An 18,236-nucleotide genomic window follows, 5' to 3' on the forward strand; every position below is an offset into this window, starting at 1 on the left:
ATAATTTTGTTTCTTCTAGTTACAAGTTAACTACTTCATGAGCCTAGAACAGACTAGGGTTTGTGGTAACATGGTCTTGTGACTGTTTACCAAATCTATCTGTTTCCCATTGAAGGATACATTGCCTGAGTGAATGGGCCCTGCTTGCCATGCAGTGTCCAAAGGTCCCCCGGCAGCGAGGGTCATGCAACTTCTTTGGAATGCACTGGGCAAATTTTCAGGCTGCTAAATTCTTGGGTAAAGCTTCAAATTTTAGCTTAATACAATTTAAATCATTGTAAAATGAGGCATTTACTTGTTTACACTGCAATTTATGCTGCATAAAGTGTTGTGATGAACATGAATGAGGATGTTAGGTTTGCTTCAATGTAAGTTTATATTTATGTGAGTTATACTACTTGACATAGTGAAGTAGTCTGTTTTAATTTATCAAGTGTGTCAATATTTATTAGATTTTAGAAATGAGTCTAATGCTGGATACAAGCTTGGTCTCACTGTTCTAGAACTGTGGAGTAATGAAGACTCTTACTAAAATGAATGTTCTAGATATTTCCTCTAAATCTTTAAATTTTCATTTAATAATGTATACCTGACTCTTCCTTTCTTCTGCTTGGACCAAAGGCATTTTATTTTTGCCCAATAGTCTAGTATTTGCAACTTCTGTTTTGGAGTCTGCAGTGAGTGTTTCATGCTTAGCTGTGCATGCTGGGGAGGAAAGATATTTTAGTGGTTCAAATTAAGCATTTGGGTGAGTACAGAATAGAGGAGAAACATGTCAGTACTTCAGAATATTATTCAGCCATTTATTCCAGTCATCTGGAGGATTATAGGTGAGCTTTGGAACTATTAGGAAAACGAATGGGATCTTTTAGCAAAGGAGATAACTAAAATTCAAGACATTTTCCCATCTAGTATAAGCTGAAGAAAGGTTAAAATTTGGGGGAAGTTTTGGGTAACCTAGGAGTCTTTGAGAGTAGGCTTATAATACAATGATGAGAGACTAGTCTTGAGTTTGGGAGCCAGGCCTGTGGGAGTGGAGGTGGAAACACACTAGTGCATCATTAATTAAAGGGAGAATGCTTGGCTGGGAAGTGGTATGCCACTGGAGTAGCATCACAAGTTCCTAAGTCAGGGACCATATATCTATGGCAGCTATGTAAATACGCTTCTCAGATTTCCTACCACATAGGGGGACATAATTGACTGATGGCCCACCTGTACTGCATTGTGCATTGACTATTACATTTGTATGAGGCCCTGCTTCCCAACTAGTTGCTCCTAGCCACTGATTAAGCATGGCAGGGATATTAAGGCAGATACATTTCTGTGAGATGAGCCTCAAAGACTCCCCATTTGCTTCACTGAAACTTTCTTAGAACCACAGCAGAGAGAGAGTCTAAGACTTTTCCTACCCAACCATCTTTCCTTCCCTCTCTCCCCTGCAGAGATCAGTCCTTCGTCATGCTGGGATGGCTCTCCTAGGCTCCCCTGGCTCTCTCTCTTTTCCCTCCAGGCATTTCTCCAGTAAATACTTGCACATCTAATTCCACCTTGGCATCTGTTTCTGAGAGGACTCAAATGAATGCAAGTGATGTCGGGAGTGGTCTGATAAAGTAGGCAGCAAGATGGGGCACTGGGATGGTATATTCACCATCCGGATGGCAACAAGACACTTTCTGAGTGGTATGTGCAATATGGATAGTCCCTGGCACACGGTGGTGGTCCTATTCTTAAAGATCTCAACTGAGGTCACTTGGAAAAACTTCACAGTGGAGTGGAATATCTTCACAGGTGTGATGATCCAAGCATTTGAAAGATAAGGGGCAAGTAATGCCTTCAAACATGGTTTAGTTGTCTGGTTACAGCTATGTTGTATTAACACTCTACAGAGAGGATAGTAAAAAACTGTATGTCCATTAACAAGCAGTTAAAGAATAAATGTGAGGACCAGAGTGTCTCTCCGGTAGTTTATTGAAAGGTCTTTACCTGTTGCAGTGGAAGAGCGGACCTTGTTAAGTGGCAGTTAGAGGGTCTAAGAGCTAAAGTTGAAGAGCTCCAGAGGTGAATAAATGATGTGTTAAGGCAGGTCTGCTATGACAAAGTCAAGGCACAGGTTGGGGAAATCTGAGGCCCTGGAATGTGTAATGGCACTATCTGGATATATTTCCCTGAAGGTGTTGGCTCTGCAGATTCCCCTGAACCCTAGGAATTTGCAGGGTAGTCCACCCTTCCCCTGTGCTGGAAGGTGTTGCAGAAGCCCTTCCCCTTCAAGGCAACAGGTGCCCTCCTCAGGAGCTGCCCTTATCTCCTCTCCTAGCTACTAGGCCATAACTAAGGTTAAATCCTAGGGTAACCCAACTGGAAAAGTGCTAGGCCAGATAAGGCAGGAAAGAGATTATACACAGAAAGAACTCTAAGAATTAGCTAGCATGCAGTGTCATGAGAAAGGAGCATACCCCAGAGATTGGATTTTGAGGTGCCTGATCAAAGTGGCTGAAACGTAAGACTATAGATAATAAAGAATTCATAGACATGGAGGAACTTTCTTGGGATACATGGGAAAAGGGGAATACTCAGGATTCTTGGACACAGGTTCTGAATTTACTTGGATATCTGGAGCCCCAAAGCATCTTCAAGGCACTCTGATTAGAGTGGGGACATCTCAGGACCAGGTGATAAATGGAATCCTGGTTACAGTCTGGCTTACAGTGGGCCCACTGGATCTACAAGCTACTCAGTGGTCATTCCCATAGTCCCCAGGAATATACCTGGTATATACCTGGTAGTTGGAGTAATTTCCACATTGGATACTTGTCATTTGGGGTAAGGGTTCTCATAGTGGGGAAGGACAAGTGGAAATGTCTGAAACTTCCCCCTTTTCCCAACCAAGGTATTAAAAAAAAAAAAACCACAAGATCACATTCTGGGGGATGCAGGGAGAGTGGCAGAGATTAGCACCACCATTAAAGATCTAAAGGATGCAAGGATGGTGATTCCTATCAGACCTCTGTTAAATATACCACTCTTATCCCTGAAGAAACTAGATGGATCCCGGAGAGTGATCGTAGACTACTGCAGACTTAACCAGTAGCCCTGTTTGCAGCTGCTGTGCTAGATAAATATCATTGGTAGAGCAGGAACATGATGTGTAGCCACTGATGTGGCAAATGCAGTCTTTTCCATCCCAATCAGAGGTCATAGACAGTTGCATTCACTCAGGGAAGATAGTGTTCATTTAGTTTTGCCTTAGGACTATGTTAAGTCTCCTGCCTTTCATCATAGTGTAGTCCAAAGAGAGCTCGCCTGCTTGGTCATCCCACAGAACATCACAGTGATCCATTACATTAACAATGCTGATCAGGTAAGTCAAACAATAGATGGCTAGTACTCTGAAAGCCTTGATAATGCACATGTGCTCCAGAGGGTGTGAGAGATAAACTGCAAAGTTTCAAAGACCTGCTTGAATTTTTAGTGAAATCTTAGGATTCCAATGAAGAAAACTTCAGTGACGTTTTTAGAGTCCAGTGGTCAGGAATATGCCAGGATATCCCCTCCAAAGTAAAAAAAAAAAAAAAAAAAAAAAAAAAAGCATGCATCCTGATTCCCTTACCACAGAAATTGAAGCACATGCATGGTGCTTCAATTCTAGAAAAAAACACATTTCTCACCTAGGAATATTGAACTGGTCCATTTATTAGGTGACATAGAATGTTGCCAACTTTGAGTGGGACCCAGTGCAGGAAAGAGATCTGCAATAGGACCAGGCTGTGGTGTAAGCAGTCCTGCTGCTTGGCATAAGATTTGGAAGACCCTGTGGTGTTGGAGATATCAGTAGTGGGAAAAGATGTAGTGTGAAGCTTATGAAAAGCTTAACACAGGCCCCATAATAGAATTATAAATCATAGTAGAATGATAAATTTATGTCTACATCAAGAAATAAAATGCCTTTTGAGAAACAGCTCCAACATGTTTTGGGGCTGTGGTAGAGACAGATTGCTTGGTCATGAAGTACCAAGTGACTGTGAATCTGAAACTTCACTTTATGAAAAGAATTCTTTTGAACCCATCTAGTCAAGAAATTGGAGTACCTGCAGCAGAGTATCATAAAATGGAAATAGCACATCTGGGAAGGAAGATTAAGCAGGACCAGAGAACACAAACAAGCCACATGAACAGGTAGATCACCTGCATCATTTGTACTAGCTCCCCTCCCCCTGCTTGCACCTATGGCCATATGGGCAGTCTCATACAACCAGCTGAAAGAGCAGGAAAAGTCTGAGCTCTCTTTGGATGGATTGGCTTGATCATGGATGCAAGCCAATATATATGGTGGCAGCATGACAGTCATGTTCCAGAGTGGCCCTGAAAGATACTGGAAAGGGAAAAGAGCAGAGTTGAAAACAACACACCTGATCATCCACTTATTATAGAAGTGACTCACAGTGAGAATCTGTATGAATTCCTGGGCTGTAAGCAAGGGCCTGGCCATCTGATCTGGGGCCTGGTAGGAAAGACTGGAAGATTGGAGACAAGAAGGTCTGGGATAGACGCTTATGGTTAGACATATGGGAAGGGGCACAAAGTGTGAAGATTTTTGTATTACATGCTAACACTCACCAGAAAGCATCCATTCTGTGTGTTTGTTGCTTCACAGCAAATTATCCCCAAATTTAGTGGCTTAAAAAGACACACATTTATTATCTCACAATTTCTATGAACCAGGAATACAGGCACAGCTATACTGAAGGCTCCGCTTCATGGTCTCTCTCAAGGCTGCAAAGTATCAGCTCAGCATGTGTGATCTTATCTGAAGGCTCACCTGGAGAAAGACCTACTTCCAAGTTCTCTCATTGGTTGTTGGCAGCATTTGGTTCCTAGCTGTTAGCTTATGGCCACCCTCAGTTCCTTGCAATGTGGGCCTCTTCAAAATAGTGAAAGTATTGCCATCACTTTTATCAAGTTATATAAGTTTGAAGCAAGTCACTATGTTTCTTCTGTATTCAAGGGGAAGCAATTACATGAGGATGTGAATACCAAAAGTGGAGATCATTAGTGACCACCTTAGAAATGTACCTACCACAGATTTTTATTTATTAACTCTTAAGAAGATTTAGTGGTCTCTTTAGGGTTTTCAATATATACCTTAAATTATTCAGCCTACCTTCAAATAACCTTTTAGAGCAATTAAAAAATAATAAAAATGTGAAGTATATATTTACACTCATGCCATTTCTAGTGATTTTCATTTATTTATGTTTATAAGTTTTGTTTTCATTTTTGGAGGATATTTTCCCTGTTTAGAACTCTGGGCTAACTTTTCTTTTTAAGCATTTTATGGATGATACTGCATTACCTTCTAGACTGCATAGTTTCTGATGAGAAATCTGCTGTTTTTCCGTCTTTGTTCCTTTGTGTGTAAAGTTTCTTTTGTCTCTGGCTGCCATCAAGAGGTTCCTTCTATTTTTGGTTTTCAGTGGTTTGAATATGATGTGTCTAGGTTGTGGTAGTTTGTTTTTTCTTTTTATCCTTCTTGGTGTCCTCTTTTTGGATATTTCTTTTGGTGTTAATACTTTTGGGCAATTCTGGTCATTATCTCTTCAATATTTCTTCCATTCCATTCTTTCTTTCTTCTTTTGGTATTCAAATTATACATATTAGACATTTGATATTGTCTCACAGATTGTGGATGCTCCGTGCTATTTTTTTTCATTCTTTTGTATCTTTGTTTTTCAGTTTGGGCAGTTTCTATTGATTTATTTTCATGTTCATTGATTCTTTCCACCACTGTGTTAAGTCTGCTGACGAGCCTTCAGAAGGCATTCTTCATCTCTGTTGCTAGCATTGCACTACATTACTAGCATTACAAATTTTTAATTCCAGCATTTTTTTTATTCCTAGCATTTCCACTTGAAAATGGAAATAAAAACTTAACAGTTTTTATTTTTCTGATGAAATTCCTTATCTGGTCAACGTATATTGGCAATCTTTTCCACTAGACACTTTGTTCTATTTATCAGACTTATTTTAAATTCTCTGTCTGTTAACTCCAACAACAGCATCACATATGAATCTTTTTCTTTTGATTGCTTTGTGTGTTGAATTTTTGTCCTTGCTTCCTCATGTGTCTCTTAATTTTTGGATACATCATCAGTGCTTAATTCTTTTGCTTTTAGGGGAGATAGGGAAGAAAGATCTGAACAGGATTTTGTGCCTTTCTTTCAGTGCTGCTATTTTCCTATCCAAGTTCTACACTATAAGGGAGGCTGTCTGGGGTCTCTGTTCTGTCTGAGGTCTTTCTTGTGAGCACCTGGGAAGATATGTGTAGAAGACTTGTGAATAGGTGAAAATTCTCATGTCTGTGGTTCTGGGGGATTCATTCTATACTTTCACAGTGGCTCACATTAAACTTTTAGCAATCCATCAAAATTTTAAGCTGAATTGTTCTTACCAATTTGTACAATGTCTGGCATTTACCCTAGGTGAGCAAATGCTAGCACCTTGTTTCTTCTTGGAGGTGCCTGTCTTTCCTTAAATTTCAACTAAATTGTTTGTACTGCTCCCTCAGCAATCTGACGGATTAAAGAAAAACTGTGACTTTTCAGTTATCCAGCTTTCTTTTTGTTATGGTGGGAGTGATGCTCTTTCCAGTTTGGCACATACTAAGCTGAATTCAGAAATTTGGTCCATTTACTCTTAATTGATTATGATTAATTTCATGCTATCATGTCATTATAGCTACTTTGTTCTTGCTTTTTCTACTCAAGATAGCTACATTATAGCTACTTTCTTCTTGCTTTTTCTACTCAAGATAACTATCATACTGAATCCATGCATATGATTTCTTTATTTTGCTTTTTATATAGTTTTATGGCAATTATATGTCTTTTTAAAACTTCATTATAAATCTAGGTGTTTAATTTTCTAATAAGGACATTAGGTTACATATAATCTTTTTAGACTTTTAATATAACATTAATATTACTTTTTTTTTTTTTTTTTTTTTGCGGTACACGGGCCTCTCACTGTTGTTGCCTCTCCCAGACGCATAGGCTCAGCGGCCATGGCTCACGGGCCTGGCCGCTCCGCGGCATGTGGGATCTTCCCGGACCGGGGCACGAACCCATGTCCCCTGCATCGGCAGGCGGACTCTCAACCACTGCGCCACCAGGGAAGCCCTAATATTACTTTTTAATATTACATTGGTAAAATTTATGCATATTGTTGACTGTCATCATGGTTCATTTGTTTTATTCAGAACTTTTTAAAAGTCAAGTAAAGTGTGGGGAAATATCCACATTCCTGGGAATAACACAATTTGAGCCCAGATTATCCCACTTTTCCTCATGATCATGATAAACTCATTTACCACTTGCTTAATTTGTTTACTTTTATTGATAATAAATGACAATAACCCTAAAAGAGACCTCTGATTCCTATGCTTTTAGAAATCTGATTGCATGTATAAAAACATTTTATATTCCTAGAAAAGTTACAGTATAAAATCAAATTAATATATAGACTCCCAGTTGAAAGACCTGACATGAAATATCCTCATTTACCCTATTCTCTACTTTCTAAGAATCTGAGTATGAGGGAGTTTTTTTCAGATTTCAGGACATGCTCCAATATGATCTCAAATGACTCCATTTAGTTGTCTGTTCTCATGTTGGTCTTTCCATGACCCTAATGTGTCCTTATGGTACCTTATTATTTCAGGAGTCTGGTGAAGTTTAGAGAAATTTTTCAAATAACTGGAAATAGCCTAGTTGACTATGGATGACTCCATTCGTCGCAGTATTTTAATCTATGAATTATGTAAGTTGGTATATTTCAGAGAGGAAATATCCTCTCTGAGCCTGACCTTTTATTTTCTTTTTAAAATATCACCATGAAATGGAATCTTCCGGACATCAAGAGAAAAAGAGACCAACTGAAAACTGAAATTATCTCAACAAAAGGTAATACTAGGTAGTTACCAAACATGTGCTACCCACTCCTGCCTGAAGGTGGGAGTCTTCAATTATATAATGGTCTAGGATAGAGCTTGTGGAGGAGTGGTGACATCCAGTGCTAACTTATGTGAGTCAGGTTCCAGTGGGACATTCATTCATTCACTCACTCATTTATTTATGTAATATTTATTGAGTCTATATCATGCTCCTAATTCTGTTCTAGGCCTGGGGCAACAGAAGTGAATGAAATATGATAAAAATATACTATGGAGAAAAATAAAGGAGATGCAGGTATGTCAAGGGATACAGTGTTAAGTAGGGAGGTGAAGAGAAAGCCTCACATAGAAGGTGACATTTAGATAAAACCCTGAAGTTCGGAAGCCAGATGTGCAGAAAGAGCATAGGAACATTCTGGGTAGAGGCCAATATCCTGAGGCTGGAGAAAAGGAAAGAAAAAAGAAAGAAGAGCTCAGGTGGAGTAAGAAAGATAGAATAGTAGATGAGGTGAGAAGGTAGAGAGTGAGGTGTTCTATTTTGAGGACTTTACTTAGATGGAAAACTACTGGAAGGTTTTGAGCAGGGGATTGACACGAACTGACTAACATTTAACAGAACTACTTTGGCAACTGTTTTGAGAATGAACTGAGAGGAGGCAGGCCTTTCTTACCTTATATGAGTCAGTGGGGGGTAGTTTTTCTCCCATTCTTTAACATGAACGTAAAAAGTAAAGGAAGTAAAATTTCTCTACAAAAAGGAAATTTTCACAGGGAATTTGCAAATATTATAAGCTCTCACTCCTTAGTGGAGATACACAGTCCATTTCCTGGGAAGGGACACTCATATTCTGGTGGTACTTTAAGAACAACAGGTATATGAAAAAACACTAAACATCACTAAGCATCAAGGAAATGCAAATCAAAACTACAATGAGATACCACTTCACACTTGTTAGGATGGCTATTATCAAAAAGACAATAGATAAAAAGTATTGGTAAGTGAGTGGAGAATAGGTAACACTTGTGCACGGTTGATGGGAATGTAAATTGGTCCAACCACTATGGAAAACAGTATGGAGGTACCTAAAAAACTAAAAAATAGAACTACATATGATCCAGCAATACCATTTCTAGGTATATACCCAAAGGAAATGAAATCAGTGTCTTGAAGTGATATCTGCATTTCCATGTTCACTGCAGATATATATATATGGAGTCAGCTCCATTTTTCTTTCTCAAGATTGTTTTGGCTACCTGGGGTCTTTTGTGTTTCCATAAGAGTTGTGAAATTTTTTGTTCTAGTTCTGTGAATAATGCCAGTGGTAGTTTGACAGGGATTGCACTGAATCTGTGGATTGCTTTGGATAGTACAGTCATTTTCACAATGTTGATTCTTCCAATCCAAGGACATGGTATATCTCTCCATCTGTTTTGTATCATCTTTAATTTCTTTCATCAGTGTCTTATAGTTTTCTGCATACAGGTCTTTTGTCTCCTTAGGTAGGTTTATTCCTAGGTATTTTATTCTTTTTGTTGCAATGGTAAATGGGAGTGTTTCTTTTATTTCTTTTTCAGATTTTTAATCATTAGTGTATAGGAATGCAAGAGATTTCTGTTCATTAATTTTGTATCCTGCTACTTTACCAAATTCATTGATTAGCTGTAGAATTTTTCTGGTAGCATCTTTAGGATACTCTATGTATAGTATCATGTCATCTCCAAACAGTGACAGTTTTACTTCTTCTTTTCCAATATGGATTCCTTTTATTTCTTTTTCTTCTCTGATTGATGTGGCTAAAAATTCCAAAACTATGTTGAATAAGAGTGGTGAGAGTGGGCAACCTTGTCTTGTTCCTGATCTTAGAGTAAATGGTTTCAGTTTTTCACCATTTATAACAGTGTTAGCTGTGGGTTTGTCATATATGGCCTTCATTATGCTGAGGTAGCTTCCCTCTATGCCTACTTTCTGGAGGGTTTTTATCATAAATGGGTGTTGAATTTTGTCGACAGATTTTTCTGTACCTATTGAGATTATTGTATGGTTTTTATCCTTCAATTTGTTAATATGGTCTATCACGTTGATTGATTTGCGTATATGGAAGAATCCTGCATTCCTGGGATAAACCACACTTGATCATGGTGTATGATCTTTTTAAGGTGCTATTGGGTTCTGTTTGCTAGTATTTTGTTGAAGATTTTTTCGTCTATGTTCATCAGTGATATTGGCCTGTAGTTTTCTTTCTTTGTGACAACTTTTTCTGGTTTTGGTATCAGGGTGATGGTGGCCTTGTAGAATGAGTTTGGGAGTGTTCCTCCCTATGCTGTATTTTGGAAGAATTTGAGAAGGATAGGTGTTAGCTCTTCTCTGAACGTTTGATAGAATTCGCCTGTGAAGCCACCAGGTCCTGGGCTTTTGTTTGTTGGAACACTTTTAATAACAGTTTCAATTTCAGTGCTTATAATTGTCAGTTTATTATTTTCTATTTCTTCCTGGTTCAGTCTTAGAAGGTTGTGCATTTCTAAGAATTTGTCCATTTCTTCCAGGTTGTCCATTTTATTGGCATATAGCTGCTTGTAGTAATCTCTCATGATCCTTTGTATTTTTGCAGTGTTAGTTGTTACTTCTCCTTTTTCATTTCTAATTTTATTGATTTGAGTCCTGTCCCTCTTTTTCTTGATGAGTCTGGCTAATGGTTTATCAATTTTGTTTATCTTCTCAAAGAACCAGCGTTCAGTTTTATTGATCTTTGCTATTGTTTCCTTCATTTCTTTTTCATTTATTTCTGATGTGATCTTTATGATTTCTTTCCTTCTGCCAACTTTGGGGTTTTTTTGTTCTTTCTCTAATTTTTTAGGTGTAAGCTTTGGCGTTTTATATGACATTTTTCTTGTTTCTTGATGTAGGATTGTATTGCTATAAACTTCCCTGTTAGAACTGCTTTTGCTGCCTCCCATATGTTTTGGGTCGTCATGTTTTCGTTGACATTTGTTTCTAGGTATTTTTTGATTTCCTCTTTGATTTCTTCAGTGATCTTCTGGTTATTTAGTAGCATATTGTTTAGCCTCCATATGTTTGTATTTTTTACAGTTCTTTTTCTTGTAATTGATAACTAGTGTCATAGTCTTATGGTCAGAAAAGATACCTGATACAATTTCAGTTTTGTTAAATTTACCAGGGCTCGATTTGTGACCCAAGATACGATCTATCCTGGAGAATATTCCATGAGCACTTGAGAATAAAGTGCATTTTGTTGTTTTTGGATGGAATATCCTATAAATATCAGTTAAATCCATCTTGTCTATTGTGTCATTTAAAGCTTGTGTTTCCTTTATTTATTTCCATTTTGGTTGATCTGTCCATTGGTGAAAGAGGGGCATTATAGTCCCCTACTATGATTGTGTTACTGTCGATTTCCCCTTTTATGGCTGTTAGCATTTACCTTATGTATTGAGGTGTTCCTATGTTGGTGCATAAGTATTTACAATTGTTATATCTTCTTCTTGGATTGATTCCTTGATCATTATGTAGTGTCCTTTTTTGTCTCATAATAGTTTTTATTTTAAAGTCTATTTTGTCTGATATGAGAATTGCTACTCCAGCTTTCTTCTGATTTCCATTTGCATGGAATATCTTTTTCCATCCCCTCACTTTCAGTCTGTATGTGTCCCTAGGTCTGAAGTGGGTCTCTTGTAGACAGCATATATATGGGTCTTGTTTTTGTATCCATTCAGCCAGCCTGTGTCTTTTAGTTGGAGCATTTAATCCATTTACATTTAAGGTAATTATCAATATGCATGTTCCTATTACCATTTTCTTAATTGTTTTGGGTTTGTTATTGTAGATCTTTTCCTTCTCCTGTGTTTCCTGCCTAGAGAAGTTCCTTTAGCATTTGTTGTAAAGCTGATTTGGTGGTGCTGAATTCTCTTAACTTTTGCTTGTCTGTAAAGGTTTTAATTTCTCTGTCAAATCTGAATGAGATCCTTGATGGGTAGAGTAATCTTGGTTGTAGGTTTCCCCCTTTCATCACTTCAAATATGTCCTGCCACTCTCTTCTGGCTTGCAGAGTTTCTGCTGAAAGATCAGCTGGTAACCTTATGGGGATTCCCTTGTATGTTAGTTGTTGCTTTTCCCTTGCTGCTTTTAATATTCTTTTTTTGTATTTAATTTTTGATAGTTAGATTAATATGTGTCTTGGTGTGTTTCTCCTTGGATTTATCCTGTATGGGACTCTCTGTACTTCCTGGACTTGATTGACTCTTTCCTTTCCCGTGTTAGGGAAATTTTCAACTATAATCTCTGCAAATACTTTCTCAGACCCTTTCTTTTTCTCTTCTTCTTCTGGGACCCCTATAAATCGAATGTTGGTGGGTTTAACGTTGTCCCAGAGGTCTCTGAGACTGTCCTCAATTCTTTTCATTCTTTTTCTTTATTCTGTTCTGCAGCAGTTATTTCCACTATTTTATCTTCCAGGTCTCTTTTCCATTCTTCTGCCTCAGTTATTCTGCTATTGATTCCTTCTAGAGAATTTTTAAATTTCATTTGTTGTGTGTTCATCATTGTTTGTTTGCTCTTTAGTTCTTCTAGGTCCTTGTTAAATGTCTCTTGTATTTTCTCCATTCTATTTCCAAGATTCTGGATCATCTTTACTATCATTATTCTGAATTCTTTTTCAGGTAGACTGCCTATTTCCTCTTCATTTGTTTGTTCTGGTGGGTTTTTACCTTGCTCCTTCATCTGCTGCATATTTCTCTGTATTCTTATTTTTTAAAAATTACTGTGTTTGGGGTCTCCTTTTTGCAGGCTGCAGGTTCGTAGTTCCTATTGTTTTGGGTGTCTATCCCCAGTATGTGACGTTGGTTCAGTGGCTTGTGTAGGCTTCCTGGTGGAGGGGACTGGTGCATGTGTTCTGGTGGGTTGGGCTGGATCTTGTCTTCCTGGTGGGTAGGGCCACGTCTGGTGGTGTGTTTTGGGGTGTCTGTGAACTTAGTGTGATTTTAGGCAGCCTCTCTGCTAATAGGTGGGGTTGTGTTCCTGTCTTGCTAGTTGTTTGGCATTGGGCATCCAGCACTGGAGTTTGCTGGCCGTTGGGAGGAGTTGGGTCTTAGTGTTGAGATGGAGATCTCTGGGAGAGCTCTCACCGATTGATATTATGTGGGGCTGGGAGGTCTCTGGTGGTCCAATATCCTGAACTCGGCTGTCCCACCTCAGAGGCTCAGGCCTGACCCCAGTCTGGAGGACCAAGACACTGTCAGCCCCATGGCTCAGAAGAAAATGGAGAAAAAAAGAAAGAAAAAAAAATTTTAATAATTAAAAAATAATAATAAAAAAAGGAAGAGAGCAACAAATCAATAAACAAATCCACCATTGATAACTGGGTCTAAAAACTAAGATAAACATAAAAATCAGAAACAAATCAGTCACAGACAGCAAACCCCAAGTCTACAGTTGCTCCCAAAGTCCACCGCCTCAATTTCGGGATGATGCATTGTCTATTCAGGTATTCCACAGATGCAGGGTACATCAAGTTCATTGTGAAGATTTAATCCACTGTTCTGACGCTGCAAGGAGAAATTTTCCTTTCTCTTCTTTGTTCGCACAGCTCCTGGGGTTCAGCTTTGGATATGACCCCACCTCTGCATGTAGGTCGCCCTCTGGTGTCTGTTCCCCACCCAGAGAGGAGGGGGTTAAAGCAGCGGCTAATTAGGGGGCTGTTGCTCATTCAGGCTGGGGCAGGAAGGGGTATGGTAGTTATAATTGGAATGCGGGGTGAGCCTGTGGTGGCAGAGGCCAGCATGACGTTGCAATAGCCTGAGGCACGCCGTGTGTTCTCCTGGGGAAATGGTCCCTGAATCACTGGACCCTGTCAGTGGTGGGCTGCACAGGCTCCCCTGGGGTGGGGTGGGGGGCGGCTGGGGTGTGTGTGTGTGTGTGTGGTGTGGATAGTGACCTGTGCTTGCACACAGGATTCTTGGTGGCTGCAGCAACAGCGTTAGCGTTTCATTCCCATCTCTGGGGTCTGAGCTGATAGCCGCATCTCGCGCCCATCTCTGGAGCTGGTTTCGGCGGTGCTCTGAATCCCCTCTCCTCGTGCACCCCAAAACAATGGTCTCTTGCCTCTTAGGCAGTTGCAGACTTTCTCCCGGACTCCCTCCCAGCTTGCTGTGGCGCACTGGCCCCTTCAGGCTGTGTTCACACCAACCCCAGTCCTCTCCCTGGGATCTGACCTCCGAAGCCCGAGCCTCAGGCCCCAGCCCCCAACCCCGCTGGCGGGTGAGCAGACAAGCCTTTCAGGCTGGTGAGTGCTGGTCGGCGCCAATCATCTGTGCGGGAATCTCTCCGCTTTGCCCTCCGCACCGCTGTTGCTGCGCTCTCCTCCGTGGCTCTGAAGCTCCCCTAACTATACCCCGTCTCCACCAGTGAAGGGGCTCCCTAGTGTGTGGAAACTTTTCCTCCTCCACAGCTTCCTCCAAGGGCTGCAGGTCCTGTCCCTTTTGTCTCTGTTTATTCTTTTTTCTTTTGCCCTACCCAGGTGCGTGGGGATTTTCTTGCCTTTTGGGAAGTCTGAGGTCTTCTGCCAGCGTTCAGTAGGTGTTCTGTAGGAGTTATTCCACATGTAGATGTATTTTTAATGTATTTGTGGGGAGGAAGGTGATCTCCACGTCTTACTCCTCCACCGTCTTGAAGATCCCTCCTGGTCTTTATCTTTTAAAAATAAAGAAGAAAAGCCTCAAGAGTTCTATACAAGGAAATAACACTACCAGAATTTTATTTTATAGAAGTTGCTTGGACTATAGTCTAAAGAATAGATTGGTGCGGAGGAAAGCACAGTTGTCAGGAGACTTGTTAGGTAGGGAAATAGCAATTAGGGGGAGTCATGGACATAGGGAGGGGTGGACTGGTGTGAGAGATACTTGGGAGGGAGAATTATCAGGACTTGGTGATTGGATGTAGGAGTTAGGAAGACCTCAAGGGTCCCTCTCAATTTTCTGATTGGAGCAATGGATGAATGATGGGGCAATTCACTGAAAGACAAAACAGGAGGAGGAGCATTTTTGAGAGAGAGAGACCAGGAGTTCAGTTTTGGACATGTTGAGATTCAGGTGCCTGTGAACCATCCAATGAAGATGTCGAGGAAACAGTTGTATATAGGGGTCTGGAGTCGAGAAGAAATCTGTCTGTTGGAATTTAGGAGTTATTTATATATGAATGGTATTTGAAGTCTCAGGATGTGATTGCCAAGTGAAGGAATATGATATGAGGACAGCCTAGGATAGAGCCTGTGGTGGATGCTGTGCTCCCAGATAGATCCCCCTTCAGGATGGAAAGTCTTTTGTCCCTTGGCTGTTGGCTGACAGCCTTAGCTATTAACCATCTCCAGGAATTGCCCTTGGCTGAAGAGTGACACTTTGGCCGAGGTCTTGCCCTCTTGGGAAGGGCGTTCACTTGCATCTCAACTCAGGACAACTATGAAGGGCCATCCCAGCTTTATAGGTACTTGTGAGATTGGCTGAGGGCTTTGTTGAGACTGTATCACCATTCAAGTGCTCCCTCTAACCAATTCTGCTTCCTTCCCTTCCTTTCTTTATCCTGAGAGCACTCCTGAATAAAATTTCTGCATTCAAACTCTCAAAATTGGCTTTTGGAGAAACCTGTCCCACAACAGAACTTTCCACTCAGTTGAGACTTATTTTACAGCATAGACTGGGAAGCACTTTGTTAGATGAGACAGATGAGAGGATCGATTATTTAACAGGAAGAGAGCCCCTTGGAATGCCTTTTAAACCATACATTTCCAGGCAAAATTTAGAAACTTCTCAAAAAGCCTTTATTCTTATCAGCTTATTTCTTTCTAAGTGGATCCCCAGCCCTTAATTGGAATGGTTCTTTGTAAGCCTTCCTGTATCAAGCTGATGTCAATTTTCACCCCCAGGGCTTGCCTCCTTTACAGAATCTCCTTCTTCATCTATTTCTAGCCAACTAGAGGAGACATTTGCACTGGGTTTTCTGCCACTTGCCTTTCTGTTTCTCTATTGTTCTTTTTCCCTTTAAATCAAAAGTAGGCAGTGTCCCCTTCCCTTTTTAAGAAGAAAGAGAATCTCAAGCTTTTCATAGCTTTCTGACTGCTGTTATTTGAAATTTAAATATAGAGCTCCTAGCAATAATATGAGCCTAGCTTCCCTTTATGCTTGCCTCTGGGAGAGTCTTAGGACAGATTTCTAAAAAGCTTATATTCCTATCATACCATTAAATTTGGAATAAACTCTTAAACTGACAACTAAACAAGATTTATAATGAGACATCTAAAGTGCTTTTTTTAAAAAAATAATTAATTTATTTATGGCTGTGTTGGGTCTCTGTTGCTGCACGTGGACTTTCTCTAGTTGTGGCGAGTGGGGGCTCCTCTTCATTGCGGTATGCGGGCTTCTCACTGGGGTGGCTTCTCTTGTTGTGGAGCACACGCTCTAGGCACGTGGTCTTCAGTAGTTGTGGCATGCGGGCTCAGTAGTTGTGGCACACGGGCTTAGTTGCTCTGCGGCTTGTGGGATCTTCCTGGATCAGGGCTCGAACCTGTGTCCCCTGCATTGGCAGGCAGATGCTTAACGACTGCACCACCAGGGAGGCCCCTAAAGTGCTCTTGGGGACTTCCCTGGTGGTCCAGTTGTTAAGCATCTGCCCGCCAATGCAGGGGACACAGATTTGGCCCTTGGTCAGGAAACTAATATCCCACATGCCATAGGGCAACTAAGCCTGCATGCTCTAGAGCCTGTGTGCCACAACTGAAGAGCCCGCCTGCCACAACTACTGAGCCTATGTGCTCTGGAGCCCGTGCCACAACTAGAGAGAAGCCCACCCACTGTAGCTCTATAACAAGGAGTCTGAACGCCACAACAAAAGATTTCGCATGCTACAGCAAGGGTCCCGTGTGCTGCAATTCAGACCCAATGCAGCCAAATTAAATAAATAAATGAATATATTTTTTAAAAGGTTACTTAACATGACCTAGTCAAGAAATAAAGTCCAATTATAAAAGACCAGTAAGAGCAAAATACAAACAACAGAAGGAAGGGTTTGCAATTATATTTTACATAGAAAGGAATCCAAATCATGAAATATTAAATAGGACTAATAGGTTATTTTACATCTATAAGCAAAACTCATAAGAAGATGTGGCATCATGAAACTATGTGCCAAATAATGTAGCTTTAATGCAAGGAGAAACATCACAACAATAATGGAAAACAGCAACACCCCTCTCTCATTTCTTGACCGATCAAGCAAGTAAAAAATCAATGAAGGTATAGAAGATTTAAATAACTTAAGGAACAGACTTGATTTAATAGTTATGTATAAAAATCTGCATTTATATAGAATATGACTTCTTTCTTTATGCTAAGAGAATTTTAACAGAAATAGTTCATATGTTAGGATACAAAGAAAATTTACTACATTCCCCAAATCAGAAAAAAAACAGAAAACACTCTTGGACTACATGCAATGAAACCAGAAACTAGTCTCAAGAGATGTAAATTAGTAACAATGAAAACCAAGCATTTAGGAATTAAAATGAAACAAAATTATTTTACTGAATGACTCTTGAGTCAGAGAAGCAAATCTTCAGTTATACAACATTTAAAGGAGGATAATAAAAAAGCAGCACTAATCAGAGATACATTAAAGTAATAACATTAATTTATTTTATTATAGAACAGGAAGAAAGTAAATCAATAAACTAGATATTTGTTCCAGGAAGTTCAAAAGAGAAAAATGAGATACAAACAAGGGAGTGAAGAATAAGAAAATAATTTTAAAAATAAGTTAATAAATTATAAAACTAAAAAACCCCCCTGAGCTAGTTATAAAAAATGCTTATCTAATAATTGAATAATAAGAGTAAATATTTATTTTTCACTTATAGTTGTTGTTCTAAGCTATATATATATATATATATATATACACACACACACACACACTCATCTAATCCTTATAATGAGCCTATGAAGTATTACTAGTACTCTCAATTAACAATGAGGACATTGAGGCACAGAGAGGTTAAGTAATTTTACCCCAAATCAGAAATCTAGGAAGTGACAGAGCTGAGATTTGACCCCAGATAGTCTGGCTGCTAAGACTATGTCCTTAATTCTCACACTATACTCACAATTATGAAGGAAAATAGTTACAAGCTCATGGAAATAATAAATACAATTTAAAAATTTATAAGTGAAAACAAGCCATATGATATTATGCTAAAAACATGGGTAATTTAAACATATTCTTTATAAGTAA

This window comes from Lagenorhynchus albirostris, chromosome 3, assembly GCF_949774975.1.
Source record: "Lagenorhynchus albirostris chromosome 3, mLagAlb1.1, whole genome shotgun sequence".
In the NCBI taxonomy this organism is placed as follows: domain Eukaryota; kingdom Metazoa; phylum Chordata; class Mammalia; order Artiodactyla; family Delphinidae; genus Lagenorhynchus; species Lagenorhynchus albirostris.